The 15,225-nt window shown below is 42.3% G+C and overlaps 1 protein-coding gene, 1 long non-coding RNA gene and 1 pseudogene across 5 annotated transcripts in view; 2 read left to right on the forward strand and 1 right to left on the reverse strand.

Annotated features, from left to right (window-relative positions):
- The window catches only part of LOC147673418 (uncharacterized), an 82,811-nt gene extending 76,918 nt beyond the window's left edge, over positions 1 to 5,893 (reverse strand). The window contains exons 1-2 of one of the 2 annotated variants that reach the window (XR_015302616.1): positions 5,760 to 5,893; positions 990 to 1,064 (exon numbers count right to left, since the gene is read on the reverse strand). This is a non-coding gene — a long non-coding RNA (uncharacterized LOC147673418). The remainder of the gene's footprint in view (positions 1 to 989; positions 1,065 to 5,759) is intronic. The other variant, XR_015302615.1, reaches the window with a different exon arrangement.
- Positions 1 to 15,225, forward strand: part of LOC147673420 (serum amyloid P-component-like) — a 57,329-nt gene that overhangs the window by 14,110 nt on the left and 27,994 nt on the right. The window contains exon 1 of one of the 3 annotated variants that reach the window (XM_086947283.1): positions 8,185 to 8,356. The exons of the other annotated variants lie outside the window; for them this stretch is intronic. The gene's annotated coding sequence lies outside the window, so the exon portion shown is untranslated. Of the gene's footprint in view, positions 1 to 8,184; positions 8,357 to 15,225 lie in introns of those variants that run through there. 3 annotated transcript variants of the gene reach the window in all.
- On the forward strand, positions 2,921 to 5,422 carry LOC147673421 (mucosal pentraxin-like; annotated as a pseudogene).

A 15,225-nucleotide genomic window follows, 5' to 3' on the forward strand; every position in this document is an offset into this window, starting at 1 on the left:
CTACTCTAAGAAAATAGAGCTAAATGCAGCAGAACACAAACAGCAGCAGTCAGTAGCCGCTCGTCCTCTGTTCCTGTGTTCTTGTGGTCGGCATTTTTACCCCAAATTACTCTGAATTATGTGAGCAAGCATAATCGCATCATTTTTGGTAATCTCATGTCACAAGAGTAATGCGAAATTACTCCAATTACATCTGCTTAATTAAAATTTTGCAAGTTATAATATTGCTGAATATAAATGAAAACTCATCATTACTAAAGCTAATTTAAATATTTGTGTACAGAGTCTTGTAAGTACTCATTGAAGAGCGCATGTGTTGCTTCTTCAATCACTGTGGTTTCTAACTTTGAGTAAACATGGGAAAACTAGTCTTAAGTTTACGTTTTCTGCAAGATGAACTGATCTGACAGAAGGTTGAGATATGCAGCTTTGAACCCACAATTGAGGTTGTTTCAGCATTTATAAGAGCCTGGGGAGCTCATTCAGAACGCAACAAGTATATCTGTATAAAGCAAGTTCACCCAGAAAGATATCTTGGTGCTGAAATAACAGATGTTTATTGTTACTCATTTTATCAACCTCAGAATGATGAAAGGCTGGGTACCGCTGCGGTGCACTTTGTGTGCTAAATCAGATACCACCTTGCCTTGAGCCTAACACCAGGAGCTTTGCTCCCACAACCTTGTGGCCTACTCATGAGCAGTAACCAACCGGAGGCCTCCTATCCCCCATTGGATAACACTGTGCCTCAACACTCTGCACCCGACCGCCCTAGTCCCGCTGAGGGTGCTTTGAGAGTACATCCTTGAACCTGGGGGAACCCTTGTTCTAACCCCAGAAAACCAACACCTAAGTACTTACCGTTAAGTCGATAACATTGTTTTCTCCTATAGGACTGCATTGAAAGGCTTTCTTGTGAAAATAATATGTGGAGTTGGTTTGTATGAAACCCTAAGAAGCTGCAAATGCACAAAAACTGATTTTCTTACCTTTCCTCTAGGAAATGTAGCAGTGTGGCATCTAGGCATATCACATTGAGTAGAGAAAGTAACTTAAACATTGATCTGAAAAGTAATAGAAAAGTAATTCAAACTGCTTTACAAACAAACAACTTACCTGTAACCAATCCCATTGCATTCAACTGCATTCAAACATTATTCAACTGCAGTATTCTTGCAAAGTACAATTGCCCTTACAGGCCAGGCTTAGTTCTAGAAAATCAAATACAACTAAGTAACCATTTTTTGCAAACAGATTGGTCAGAGTTCAGTCTTTTGTGTGTGTGAAATCATTTATTACATGAGTGTGTACAATAAAGGCTTAACACTACCCTTTGATATAACCTTACTGCTCGCCCACACTATCACAAATAGAGAGTAAGGTGCCAGCTACTTTTACCTCTGCCTAACTTTGGGATTCCATTGGATTCTGTGCACACTATATACAGGGCCAGCTTTCTACAATTATATATTGTGATGTATAGTATTTATTGGAATGCTTGAGTCTAGACTTGCCAGAAAGATTCTAACCTCCCACCATGAATACGCTTTATCGGTTTATAATTTTATGTACTGTGGTCCTGATACTATGTGTAAATTTTCTTATGAAAATATTCAGTTCTTGCAATAAAAATAGCAAAATAAACGTAGTCAACTGTCTAGGTTATGAATTTTAGCTTCCTACCTTAATCAGTCAAATCTTCCACTTTATTTAGTCAAACACCCCAAGATTTATTAAGCCCGGCCTCCTTTTCAAATAAGTCGAAACACCTTCTTTATTGAAGCAAAACTGGTGTGATTCATGCAGCCCCAGATTCTAATTCATTCTGTCAAACCTATCACATTATTCAGAAAAATCTTTTCACCCAAAATCCTGTATCATTGTGGGAACTTTCTTGCGTTATTCACCTGAAGCCTTATTTTAACAACCAATCCTACTGCATTAATAAGACAATCCTTCTGCTTTTATCAGCAAAATCTATTTTGTCTTTTCTCTACCAAACTTGACTTATTCAGCCAAACCTCTTGGTTTATTCACCCAAAACCACTACTTAATTTAGCCAAACTTGCGTTATTTAGTCATATACTCTGCTTCATGCAGCCAAACCTCCTGCCTAATTTAGTAAAATCTCCTATTTATCAGCCTGGCCTCATGCTTCATTCAGCGAAACATCCTGCTGTACCCACCCAAACCTATTGCGATATTCTTCCAAACCTATCATCTTACTCAGTCAAATATTCTTCATTCAATCTACTTTTCTGGCTTGAGTAGATAATCCTCCAATTTACTCTGTCAAATCTACTACTTTCTTTCCCAGACCCCCTTCCTTGCTCAGCCAAACCTTCTTTATTCATCTTTTCCACCTGCCTGATGCAACCAAACCTACTGTTTTTAGCTGATTGCATCTATGAAGATCCAGCCCAGGTTCTTGCAGCCTTTAGAATCTTCCTGGATCGAATGATTCACTTGTTTCTTCCCTTTGACGTCCATCTTTACTCCACAACCTTTGGTTTTTTTTTTTGCATTTGTGATCAACAACTGGATATTCAAGGCAGTAATGGTATGTTTCAATTTTACCAAACATTTGTTACAAATCATGTAGCAAATCTCCTTGAATTATTGCAATATAACTGATACTTTGTAGCCGGGTAGGATCCGGGATTCACGAGGCGCCTAGATTGGTCGGTGCGGAGCCCGAGCTTCATAAATGGAATTCCCCAGCACACTAGAGTGGTTCCTGGATTGTGAATAGTGATGTACGATGTAATGTTGACCAATCAGTGATTCACTGTCCTCACCTGCTCTCACAAGTATCCCTACCCTTTTTAGCTAACCCAATGCACTTTAGAAAGCAAGAATTGTGTAATACAGTAGAACCTTACCTGCCTGATAGTTACTGTCTAATTATTTCCTTACAGACATGAATGGAGATGTCTTTGTTTTCCAAAAGGATACTGGTCGATCCCACATGGCCCTGAAGCCGCTGAAGGAGGAAGCGCTGCAAAGTTTCACACTATGTATAATAACCCTTACCGACAGATCAAAGGTTACAGCCTATTCGAGTTCAAATCTGATCCACCTTATAACTCTGAGATCACTGTTTTGAAAAGCAACTCCAAGTCATACATCCTGATTGTGGGAGACGAGTGGGCAGAATTCTACCCAACGGAAGTCCTCAACGAGTATGTGCATCTGTGCTTCTTCTGGGAATCTGCAAATGGAACTGCGCGGCTCTGGGCGGACCGGCTGCCTCTACCAAGGAAAGGCTTGAGCAAAGGATATGTCATTCAGGGGAATCCAAGCATTAAGCTTGGGATGAGAAGGACTAAGCTACCCTCTGAAGACCAATACGTTGGTGAAATATATGAAGTCTCCATGTGGGACCATGCTTTGTCAAGAGAGGAAGTCCAAGGGACCACACATTGGAGTAAACCCTTGGCTCCAGCAAATATACTGAATTGGAGAAACTTGACATATGAGTTAATAGACAATGTAGTTGTTGAACATTTTTAATCCATTTTAAATCCAAATATATTATTGGGGAAATTACTGGACAGTTGGAATAACTTCAGAGCTGGGGCTTCCATAACATGAGGGATGGTAGTAGGACTAGAATACCACCTACACATTGCGTTAAATTACTGCAGTCCGGCAAAATAAATATTCCTATGTATGGTGAGTACCAGCACTGCTTTGAGCTTTGCCAATGAAGGTTAGTTAATATTTGCCTAGAGTTGAAGAGTCCCTGTGAACATTGTGAGGGAAAAACTCTGACATGCTTTTTGGACTGAAACACACCCACTTAGCTCAATATTTCATTCTCGTCAACCCCTGCGTCCTTTAAAAAAAAAATCTGCTGTGCTTATAAGGTTTACTTTCTCTTTACACGTTTAGTGCAGTAATACCTTTTGACTATCTTGTAAAATACCTAGACATATTCAAAGTAAAGCCATGTCTCTTATTATCAATTCGTTTGTTCTTGTTAAGCAGGCAACATTACTTGAGGGTTTTTTGCTGTGGAATAACTACACTTAGAGTACCAAGGGGACTGATTAGGAGTTCAGTGGGTGGGATATTCTTTCACAAACATGACGGGTAGCCCGGGTATCCTGTCCTCCGTACCGCAAGTATTATCCCGTGGCACTCATAATACAGCAGAGAGGATATGGTCACATTTGTTACTGAGTATCGCTTCAACCAAACTCTGAATTATTAGATTCTAAAACATTAAATAACAAACAGTCAAAAATGCTGTTTTTGTTACTTTGCCACTCAATGTTTTATTTCAGTATTTCCACTAGGCAACGGTTGAGGAGCGTATAGTTCATGCGCTCCCACGTAAAGCTAGCATCAGTGCAAAAGATGAAGTAAATTATCTCCCTTGAGTAAGTTGCAAGTCCATAGTAAGTAAGGTTAAAGCACCAAGACACAAAAAAGAGGCGGACTATTGGGCAGATCTAGAGTTTGGCGGGCTGGGTACAGTCCGTTGGCGGAGGACATTACCACCACCTCCCTGACAGACAACTGCCCTCCATATTTAGAAATGACCTCCAACCCAGTGGTCCCTGTGGCTTTCACTGCACTCAACATTTGGTGAGTGGCCCCCATTGGTTTTCACGGCAATCTACTAAAGTTTTAAAAAAATTCAGTTTTAAAAAAACAATCTTCTTTTTTTGGGGGGCGGTCACAGACAGGATAGAAAATACATCACACTATCCACTGAATTTAGGGCTTGTGGTGTAATATCTTTCAGTAGATGACTGCCGCTCCGTCAGGCCTACGGACAAACTAGTCTGTCAACATAACCGATGGGGGCTACGGCACCAGAATACTTAAGGACTGCCCGTCCGACCACAGATTTTAGCCAGATACTCAATTATATTTGCAACAGAATACGCTGTCTTCCAAACCTAAAGCAGGCCCTGAGTTTCTCCGTTTTACCTGCCTTTTTCATAATAAGGAGGAAGACAAATGTATTTTGCTCCATTTTATATAAATGAATGTTAAACCTGAGTTTGATGCAAAATAATGTTTCTTTCATTCTTATTGGAAAACCAACAAACGTAATACAAAATAACTTTGCCCATTTAGTAACCTCATTAATTCATGGATCAGATTATGTCTTTGCTAAAAAATTATATACCACAGTGATAATGTTTCAATAGCAATAAATATTTCAAAGATGTGCCATTGTTTCTAAAATCTTTTCTTAAATTCCAGACAAGATGCAAATATTGATATATGATAATAATGTGGGTTTCTATAGAGCGTAATTATTTAATTTTACTAAGTGACATAAATGACAGATGCTACTATCGCATAACTTTATGTTAATTCGAGTGTTACCCATAGAAGAGGTAGACCCCTCACTTTACTAAAATACCTTGTCATCAATGTAATAAAGACTGTCATATCCCGTTTAGGCCATTCTTTATAATAGAAAAAGCTGAAGTATTTAGTCTAATTATATAGCAGTGGATACATTACCTGGCCCCTTGGCTTTTTGTCTGCATCCTTGTACTTCCAAACTTGAGAAAAGCAAACATTTGTATTACGAGAATGTCTGGGAAACTGTAACGGACTGGATCAACTGCCTGAAACTGCAGTACTTTATTTGAGCCGCTGGTTTCCGGTGCTCGGCAACGGAACTTGAATTTCAACACTGGCACTTGTGACAGTCTGCCACAAGGTGGTGCTGTCTGAGATGACCACAACAACAGTCAAGTATTAATTCAATATACATTAAAAATTATTATTACCTGCCTCCCAATGGCTTTGAGAGCCTGGAATAGTTCGAATTGTCACAGTTGTAAGACTGCCATAAAGAAAGGGGTGCATCTTTGAAAGGAATACATCGACGCCGACTTCACTAGGCGTTCGTTGTCAGAGGGGGCAGGCTTCAAGAAAGGGGCGTGGCTTTCACAAGCGCCCAATCACGCCCAATCACACTACATTACTCATAATAACTGTCACACTACTTGCGGCGATAACTCAGAGAAACCTTTCATCATTTGTCAAACACGCACGTTGTCAGAGGGGGCTGGCCGAAGAAAAAGAGGCGCGGCCTTGTGAAGCAACGAATTCACTCGCCGGAACATTAACGAAAATTTACTCAAAACACTCACACTACTTACTTTAGATAGTGCGGGCATAATTTCGAAGTTGTGGCCAAAGGCGTTCTCACACTAGCACTCACAGTACTTGCGGCAACAACTAAAATATACATTTCCTCTTTTGTGAACCTCGCACGTTCTGAGAGGGGACGGGCCTCAAAAAATGGATGCCGATTTCAGATGCGCAGAATTCACTTGGCGGCACATTCAACAAACATTACTCTGAACTGTCACACTACTTACTTTCTTTACTGCCCACATACTGTAAAATTTCATCAAACATTTACTCTGTTGTTGTGGGTACAATAATTTCTATTTTAAGATTACAAACATTGAACACATTACATTTCTTCCCTGGACAACGTCGGGACGGGCTGCTAGTATATATATATATATATATATATATATATATATATATAGATAGATAGATAGATAGATAGATAGATAGATAGATAGATAGATAGATATTTTAAGAGTGGCGTAAGTTCCACCTTTCTCCTAAAATGACACTTTTTGGGCCAGATGTACGACCTGTATTTGCATGCGCAAAGGGGTTTCCGGACCCTTTTACGCATGCAAAAACATATTGGGCCATGTACATAGCCTATTTAGTGAGTCTCAATTTATTTGCGACTCTCCAAATAAGCTTTGCGACTCGCTATTTGGAAGGGGCGTTCCCTTCCAAATAGGGAGTCTCAAAACAGTGTACTAATGTTTTGCGACCGCAATTGCGCACTCACAATTACCACCTACTTCAAGTAGGTGGTAATTCATTCGCAAATGGGAAGGAGTCCCCAGGGGACCCTTCCCCTTTGCATATGCATGAGAAATAATGTTTTAAGGGTAGGCAGTGGCCTTAAAAATTAAACAAAAACGTTTTTTTTTAAATGCATTCCATTTTCCTTTAAGAAAAACGAGCTGTATTTAAAAAAACAAAAAAACTGCTCTATTGAAAAGCAGTCCCAGACATGGAGGTCTGCTGAGCCCAGCAGGCCACCATCCCTGGGAGGGCTGGCATTCCTAAAGGGGTCTCAAATTGTGAGAGGCTCATTAATATTAATGAGCCTCGCAATTTGCGACCCCATTGGGAATCGTAAAACAGTGTAAACATTTCATCTAGCGCCTCGCGATTTGCGACTCGCAATGTGTCGCCAATTGCTAGGCGCTAAATGAAAGGGTCGTACATCTGGCACTTTGTTCCTTCCCATATACAACTAGTCCTAGAACTGTGAGTAACTTTGTGAGGTGAAAGGAGTGAAGAGGAAGAGAGAGGGAAAAAGACGGAGGGAAGGAGCGAGGGGGAGGGAGATGGCACCGCTGGAAATAAAGTACAGTTTAGATAACTCTTGAACATCTTGGAAGAGAGGAGCAAGTGCAACAGTGAGAGTGACTGAGGTGTACATTAACAACAAAAAGGAAACTACTGGAACTGCCACAACGGCTGTGCAGAGTAAGAGTTCCGTTCCCGTTAGTTCCCACTCACTTCGCTCTTTGCCTATTATAATAATATTGATCCATATTTGTAAATTGCGAATATATGACCCCTTAAAATGTCAAGGCGCTGGTGGTCGTTGGGGAGATTAAGTGAGCTATTACCCAGAGTCACATGATGCTGAGCTGAGCTGCCGCCGGCGATCGAACCGTGAGCCCCGCGCTCCAGATTCAGCCGCTCTGGCCACTGCACCATACCACTCCCCTGTCATAGATGTTCTCACAAACAGGATATCCAGCTGTATTATTTAAAAAGTCCGCAGACTGTACAGTTTTTATCTTACTTTTGAGCCTGTTGCAGTGCTAGCAGATGGCCATACTCAGTATGTTATTGTGTGTTTTATGCAACAAGTTACTAATAGTGACTGCAATCACCCTGGAGATGGCACAGGGAAGGGGCCTTGTAGATAGGGAGCCTGGAGAACAATGGTGCACCAGGGCTGGGATAGGGGGTTTCCTGCAGTTTGACATTCACAGGCCCTATCAGGCCTGACTGTATCCTGTCCCGAGGACCCCGGGGAAAGTGCTCGTCAACTATATAAGTGTGGGAAGGAAAAGAAGTTGTGCTCCATTACTGACCTGCACGAGCCGCGTGAGGGTGGAAAGCATCAATTATTATAACACGATCCACAGAGAGGGCGCGAGCTTCATTCCTCTCCCTGTCTCTGCTCTGTCTGCTTCTGACGTCAGGAAGCCGTCGCCTTTCAGTGGATTGCCCAGAAAAAAAGAAATACTGAAAACTTCTTCGGACGGTAAGTTTGATCGGCGTTTATATCCAAGTCCACTGTTTTATTGTGTCCGTTATTAACTTCTGTCTAATGAGTTGTGCAGAAATAATACTTCTTAAAAATAATTGTACGACAGTCGTGGCTGTCCCCAAAAATGGACGAAAATCTGGGGAAATGGAATGACTTCAGGGGAAATCCCAGCACCCCTCTTACTTGCATTGACTCTGAGATCTGAGATACTGCTCTCCAATCAATCATTATTAAATATTAATGTTTGTAATATGGCGGGTGGGGAGGGAGGGGACACAGGGACTGTTTGACGCTGAGAAGATTTGCTTTGAATGCCCATGCCAGTGTACACACAGTGTTTTTTTTTGTTCTTTGCCATATCTCCAACACAAAGATCTATAAAAAAAAATCACTAGAAGGGGGGGGGGGGTCTAAGTCTTTTTGGTGACTGTCAGAATTAAAGATGACAGAGCTAAGCTTTATATTTCGACTAAATGTGACATTTAGGATTTTTTTTCAATGAATTAAAGAAACACCAGAGACCTGGTATCAAAGTTCAGATTTGGAAGGAAAGGAAACTCGAAAAACTATTTCTTAAAAATAACATACATGAAAAAATTAAACTTAGTCGAGTCTTTAGGGACATGAAAATTAAAAAGATGAGATTTGTGTAGTTTGTCTTCTGTGTCTACTGCCACCTGAACAGGACCCGGAAGTAGGGGGGAGGAGAAGAGGGAATAAAGGCAGGTGACAAGTGGAGCGGGGGTGGGTTTGGGTAAAAGGATGGAGAGGGTGGAGGAGGGGGAAGGAAGAAGTTCAGACAAGAGGAAGTCTTAAGATGGATGGGTGTGAACCCATATCATTCTTTCATTCTAATGCACATCTCAGGATGATTTGATACATATGACCAGACAAGCCGGAAGCCGGGAGATGATACTTAGTGCTAGATTTTAAAATTGTATTTTATTTTGCACTGTAACACCTACCTTGCCACCTCTTATTGTTGCGCCGCATTTTCGCCACCCTTTGCCGCTTTTTGCCTTCGTTGCCAACCCCACTCAACCGACTAGGAGCTGAGGTGTATTGTGGGACAAGGAGGCTGCGTGCAACTTTAGCGGCCATCTTAGGAGAGGAAGGCTCGCTCGTCGGCGGACTAGGCTTGCTGCCTCATGGTCAGACGCTATAAATTAATACGGCGATGGCTCTGCGCAGCGGACGCGAGCAGCGGACGCGCCTTCTCCGTGCCGAAGGAGCGCCTAAGGAAAGCCCGTCTGCGCCCGTCAGCGTCCCGGAGGTGGTCGTAGGCGGGCGAGCGGGCGCTCCTCGAATCCTTCTCCAGGTAAAACACTAATGTACACCTCAGCACAACTCAAGAGACTGAGGGGAACTATCAGTGGCTGCTGTTCAGCTTTGCATCACCGCTTTAAGGGCAATTTTTGCTGTCCTAGCTGTGGATGGACACTGACTAAGGGATCTATCAAGAAGGCCCCCCTGAGTCGGAGATTCATTGGGCTCCGATGTCCGGCGTGAGGTCTTTGGAAAAAAAATGTCCCTTGGGCACTTCTTACTACTCGGTCGTTAGGTAAGCACGCTCTGGATCTTTTTAACCTACTATCAGAGTGCAAACCTGCATGTCTTTTTTTATCTGAGACCTGGCTCGGTGAGTCTTCAGGTCCGGATATTGCTAATGCCCTTCCCCCTAACTATTTTATGCTTAGAAAGGATTGGGGAACTGGCAAGGGAGGCGGGGTTGCTCTGGTGATTGATAAACGGTTTGATTGCTCCATTGTCCCGACGGAAGACATTCATGGGGCAGAGGCACTGGGCTTTTGCTTAACAATCTCACCTTATCAATCATGCGTGGGATTGCTGGTCTACAGACCCCCTGGTCCAATTGGTTCATTTCACGAGGAGCTTCACACGGTTATTTCTTAGTGTGAAGTTTAAACATTGCCTACTTTTAGGCGATTTTAACATCCATATGGATGTGGCAGACGCTATTGACACCATTAAGATCCGGGATACCACAAATCCACTGGGCCTGGTGCCCTATCTTGCGACTCCCACCCACAATAAAGGCCACACACTGGATCACATTTTTTCAACCATACCTATTGTAGCAGCCGCACCTGAACCAGTGTTGTGGTCTGACCACTATCTGGTGATGTTTGATATTCTGCATACATCCAGGTCCTCTGCTAGGGGTCCTGGCCGTCAATCCCTGGCCTCCCGTGCCTTCCACCGGGTGTCGGCGGACATGATAGCACAATACCTGACGGCACATCCGTTCTTGTTCACTGGCGACCTAGAGGAAGATTTAGAGCTCTTTCAAACCTGGCTTGCGCAGTGCCTTGATGAGTCAGTATCCCCCCAAGCGGCTCGTAAAATTTCCACCCGTGCCTCGGCACCCTGGTTTACGCCGGCGCTTAATACCAGCCGCAGGCGTTGCAAGAAGGCTGAAAGAGCCTGGAGACTAAATTACGATAAGCCACTGAAGAAAGCTTATAGGCAGTGCGTTAAGACCTATCATAAAGAAATCTATCTGGAAAAGAAATCCTATTTCGCTAAGAGGATTGATGATGCTACTAACACCACTAAGGAAATTTTCGCGATAGTGAAGGAATTCACGTCGCCTACCTCCATCACACCAAAGTGTTCTCACTCGGAACAATGGGTCTTTCAATTGGCAGACTTTTTTGCCAATAAAAACCAAAGCATTCAGGCATCTTTTTTGTATGCTGCCTCGGCGGTGGCCTCTAATTCATTGCCTCTTTCTCATTTGTCCGCCTTGGAGCGGCCAACACTGTCTACTTTCCGACTCTCTTGCCAAAAGCTTCGTTAGATTTCTTATCCAAATTGAAATCGGGCTCCCCACTGGACCCTTGTCCCGCCAATTTTCTGGCCAAAATAGCACACGTTATCAACTCCATAATCAACCCTATTTTAAATCAATCTCTTGAGATGGGTATGGTGCCGCAGGCCTGGAAACAGGCTCTTGTTCTTCCGCTCTTAAAGAAGCCTACCCTTGACTCTAGTATTCATGCCAACTATCTGCCTATTTCCCTTCTCCCGGCCCTTGCTAAGGTTGTGGAAAAGCATGTGCAGTCCGTTCTTTCGGATTTTTTGAAGACGCATGATGTCCTCCACCACACCCAGTCTGGGTTCCGTGCGAATATGAACACGGAAACAGCATTACTGGAGGTGTCGGAAGCCATTAAAGAGGTCCAGGATGTCGGAGGAAAAGCTATGCTGGTGATGTTAGATCTCTCGGCGGCTTTTGATACCGTCCCCCACAACCGTCTCCTTCTAAGACTCTCGGAGATCGGAGTGGGCGGGACGGTGCTCAGATGATTTGAGTCTTTTCTTGCTGACTGCCAACAGACAGTCTGGGTCCCTCCATACTCGGCCTTAGTGCCGCCATTGGAGGTGGGAGTGCCTCAGGGGTCTATCCTGAGCCCCACTCTTTTTAACATCTATATGTCCCCTTTGGCGGCGCTGGCTGAGTCATATGGTGCCCAGATTATTTCATACGCCGATGACACACAGCTTTTCTTCACATGTGGAAAGAACTTGGACTTCGATGGAGAGCGCATAAAGAGCTGTCTGGGGGCCGTCTTTTCTTGGTTTCAATTGAACCAGTTGAAGTGCAACTCAGACAAATCGGAGGTTCTCTTTTTCGGCTGCCCTCCGGTTTCCTGTTGGAAGTCCTGATGGCCGGCGGCTATGTTTCCTCCTTCCACTGACACTGTGGTTGCTAAAAGTCTTGGAATAAAGGTGGACAATGGTCTTACCTTTAAACCTCAGGTTTTGGTTTTGGTTGAAGTGTGCAATGGTCTCGGTAATATTATAGGTAGAGCTATTGGCATTGCTCATTCTTTTTTTTGTATCCCTAAATAAATGGCATTGTCATTTATATTGGCAATAGCTTAATTGCTTGCATATGCGAGATCTATTGCATTAGCAGAGAGAGTGAGGTAGTGAGATAGTGAGGTAGTGAGATAGAGAGAGTGAGGTAGTGAAATAGAGAGAGAGTGAGGTAGTGAAATAGAGAGTGAGGTAGATAGAGAGTGAGGTAGTGAGAGACCAAGAGAGTAAGGTAGTGAAAGAGTGAGGTAGTGAAAGAGTGAGGTAGTGAGGGAGAGGGATGTTATGAGGTAGTGAGATAGAAACAGAGAGTGAGGTTGTGATGTAGTGAGATAGAGAGAGTGAGGTAGTGAAAGAGAGTGAAAGTGAGTTAGTGAGATAGAAAGAGAGAGAGTGAGGTAGTGAGATAGAGCGAGAGTGAGGTAGTGAGTTATAGAGAGAGAGTGAAGTTGTGAGGTAGTGAGAGAGTGATTGTGTGCTTTGCAAAAAATGTCTTAAAAGAAATCCACCATCATTCGCACGCAAAAGGAGCAGAAAAAGATTTTTTTGTTAATAAAAAAAATGGTAGTCACAATAAGAAATCCACAGACTGCTCAGCGAGTAGAATAGCTTTTATGTGCAAAGCTTCTCTTTTTATAGCTTTTTTCCTCGCTGTGCTGCTGGTTTGTTTGGGCGTCGTCTGGCTGCTCCGCCTGACGGAATTGTCAGGTTATCTTTTATTCACGGGAGGATGAAGGGGAGAAAACACACTGGGCTGTTTAAATCAAGCCAGGCAGGGGGTCGGGCCTGCCTTTCTCACAGGCAGCGGAAATGCCAGGAATTAGAGACATCAAAAACATGTAACAGATGGAATGAGAAAGTAAAAGAGGGAAAACAGTGGAAAATGGAGAAAAAAAAAAAAGAACGTGCACAAGTGAGATATTAAGGCACAAATGTATGGGGGTGAATAAAAAAAGCATGAAGTTGAATCGAGACTATGTAGTCTGCCTTCTTCGTATTCGGCCCCTCTGATATTCGTAGCTCTGGCGTATGGGAAAAGGCTTCGTAACTAATGTATAGATGAGAAAAGGAGCAAGGAAGGCATATGAGGAAGAGAGGTGGGAGGTAGAGAGGAGAGACTAAGAGAAATATGAGCTAGCAAAGTGAGAGGTAAAGGGGAGAGAGGCAGCGGTGCAGAGGGCATGGGCAGTAAATAGTAGAATTGCAGAGGGCTTTTATGATAAAAAAAGGCTTGACATGGAAATTTGAAATGAGCAGCATATATGAAGTCCGATCAGAAACATTTCAGGATGAGTGATAACAGGTGGGATTAGGAGATGGGATTCGAATTAAATAGCTGAAAAGTGGCTACAAAGTAGAGAGAATTGCCGATAGCAACATAGCAAGAAGAAAGAGACCCAATAAAGGAAAAAAAGAGACTGTGACGAGAGGAGTGACATTTAATGGAGTACATATAGATAACAGTGAAAGAGCTCATAGGGGGTCAAGGAATAGTGGAGTGGAAAGGCAGAGATACAGAACACTGGACTGGCATTAAGAGAAAGCGCAGTGAAATAACAATGAAAGAGTAAATACAAGAGAAAGAGAGAGATTAGAGGTGTGCCAATGGGAAGGGAATCTACTCAAGTATCTGTAAAATACCAGTGGCATGACAAACAACAGTAAGAAAGACAAGTGGTTTGGCACAGAGAGAAAGAGCAGCCTAGAACGTCAAAAAATATAAACGCAACAGCAGGCTAGAGGGAGAGAATAGAGAGTGCTTGAAAACACCATAGAAATGACATTGAGATTAAAAGGTACATAAAAACATTAAAGAGATGAGATCAAAGGGAATGAAAGCATAGAGGATAAACTGAAAGAGGTCAGAGTAGAGAGTATGTATGTGAATCATGCCAGTCCTTTCTAAAATGACCCAACCCTAACCTTCTCTCCACTTCTAATCCCTCCGTGCCTAGTAAATTAACCAATCTAGTAGAGGACTTTAGTGATTTGAAAATCACGTGTTCTACCATGGATACTGTTATGTGAATCACCACAGTAAAAATGGTACCTTCTATTTTAAACTTCAAATACATACATTGATACATTTCTTACATATTGGTATGTGGCATTTATTCTTGTTTCTAATTATAGATCTTAGACTCCTAACTGTCCATTAACAAAATATGTACATTTTAGTATGATCACGCCAAAATAATTCACATTATATTAACATGCGTTTCCGCACTATTATTTGATTATTGTGTGGTGGGCGGAATTGCAATTTATTCTCTTGAGCAGTTGTCTGTGTTTTATCAGTGGCATCCTTGAAGGGTAATTCTTTTTACTGTGATGCTTCTTAGCAACATCTTTTAATGGCATTCAGGAAATGTCCACCTCGTATCTATTGTTAAAACTCCTGCATAGAATATATTGTATATTAATAACAAGCGTTTTTTTTCCGTTTAAAGTAGAAATAGCACGTTAGTTTCATATGTGGCGATTTCTACTCAGTTCACCGTTCTCATTCATTCTCATCAACTAATGCTTAACATGTGGCGGACTCAAGCCCTCATTTTTGAGTAAAATATATTATTTTTTATCATCAGACTTGGTGCCCAGAGCAAAAAAAAAAAAAAAAAACGAAAAGCAGAAACGAGAGGATGAAGGGAAAGAGAGAAAGCAAGGATGGAAAATAATCTTCAAGAGTTTGAGAGCGATGCGAAATGCAGGGTGGCGGAAAGAAGGGTGCACGAGATTCAACAGTAGTGAAATTTAGCAGCGGGTTCCTCAGAAAAATGTTGGGCCTCTGCACTTATAATTTATTTAGTACAAGCTAATCACCTAATAGAATCATCCATTTTATTTAGGTATTGATATCTCATTATAAGCTACAGGTCACTGATTGGATTCATGCAGCCTTTTCAATCCACCTGACTCTGTTAAATGATTTTCATTGCTCTGAGTAAAATAGGCCCCTTATTTATGCAACTCTAAACAGTTTGTTGTGGCACGAGACAAATCGACAATGTCATTATATT

Source organism: Lissotriton vulgaris, chromosome 12 (assembly GCF_964263255.1).
Source record: "Lissotriton vulgaris chromosome 12, aLisVul1.2, whole genome shotgun sequence".
Taxonomy (NCBI): Eukaryota; Metazoa; Chordata; class Amphibia; order Caudata; family Salamandridae; genus Lissotriton; species Lissotriton vulgaris.